Source organism: Trichechus manatus, unplaced genomic scaffold, assembly GCF_000243295.1.
Source record: "Trichechus manatus latirostris isolate Lorelei unplaced genomic scaffold, TriManLat1.0 scaffold00345, whole genome shotgun sequence".
Taxonomy (NCBI): Eukaryota; Metazoa; Chordata; class Mammalia; order Sirenia; family Trichechidae; genus Trichechus; species Trichechus manatus.
The window spans coordinates 12,402-13,795 of NW_004444281.1; the positions used below are offsets into that span (position 1 = coordinate 12,402).

The window sequence follows — 1,394 nt, forward strand, 5'->3', positions numbered from 1 at the left end:
CTGATTCCAAAAAAACGGTTGTTTTCTTTTTTTCTGCCTCCCTCCCCGCTGCAGAGAGGGAGCAAAGAGGATATAGGTGTCACTACTGAGGATTAAGGAAATAAAGTTGACATTTGATCCATATTTGACGTTAAAGAGGCTATTTTCAAAGTGCAGCTGGGTGTGAAGTGAAGACAGCAAGATCTTTTTTTTAATCAAAAAGCAACTTTTTTCCTTGGCCCGTACGGGGATCGAACCCGCGACCTTGGCGTTATTAGCACCACGCTCTAACCAGCTGAGCTAACCGGCCAGCCCTGGAGAAACTTTCTTTTCTATTCGGAAAGTAAAAAGATGGTTCACTCCCTCTTCTCTCACCAGAAGCATACACTTTTACATAATCTTAACGAGGACTAAATGACACTATTTTTTCAAGTTTCGCTTTATGTTTTCTATTTCCCCTTTCCGCACTCCTGCAAAAAAAGAAAAGAAACACAAAAACTCTACCTCCAGCAGAAATGAATTCGCTCCTCCTCTGGAAGATAAGAAGTTCTGGTGCTTGTTGATTTCGTTCCGACAGAAGCATTCGCTAGAGAGGGCTCCTTCATCTTACCCCAGGAAGCCTTTGAGAAGGATCCAGAGATCCACGGGAAGGGTCTGATCTATTCGATTTTGTCCCTAAGCAGGGCGTGAGGATTCCTCTCCGGCCGAGAAGGAACATCCCCAGCAGATGTGCCCTGCCCGTTCCTGAATCCTGGGGAGAGAGAAGCCCATTCTCTGTGTTCGATGAAAACGCCCTGCGGTGTGGATCTCTGTTGGTCATTTTTTGCTATTTTATTGTCTTTAACTGCTTACGCTCCTGTTTCCTTTCCCTGAGGACGAGGACTGTGTTGTCTCGTTCTTTACTCCTCTGGTATCCCCAGTGTCCGCACAACATGGTGTGTTGCTCAAAAAATTAAATTCACGAATGGGAAAAAGCGTAAAGAAAATTATGTTTGCTGATTTTCAGGTCTTAGAAAAGTAAACAAAGGTTTTAGTGGAGTAGTGGTTAAGAGTTTGCCGGCTAACCGAAACGGCGGCAGTTAGAATCCACCAATTCTCTTTGGAAACCCTATGGGGCAGTTCTACTCTGTCCTATAGGGTCGCTCAACGACAATGGCTTTGGTTTTCAAGACAAGTTGTGGAATGACATTAAGGACATCACACAAGAAGAAAGCAAGAGGTCATTAAAAAGACAGGAAAGAAAGAAGACCAAAATGGATGTCAGAAGACACTCTGAAACTTGCTCCTGAACGTCGAGTAGCTAAAGAAAAAGGAAGAAATGATGACGTAAAAGAGCTGAACAGAAGATTTAAAAGGGCAGTTCGAGGACACAAAGTAAAGTATGATAATGACATGTGCAGAGACTGGAGACAGAA

General features: G+C 43.6%; 1 non-coding gene across 1 annotated transcript; it reads right to left on the reverse strand.

The window, feature by feature from the left end:
- Positions 1 to 215: 215 nt before the first annotated feature.
- Positions 216 to 289, reverse strand: TRNAI-AAU (transfer RNA isoleucine (anticodon AAU)). Its single transcript has one exon. It is a non-coding gene; the product is annotated as a tRNA-Ile (tRNA).
- Between the last annotated feature and the right edge of the window lie 1,105 nt (positions 290 to 1,394).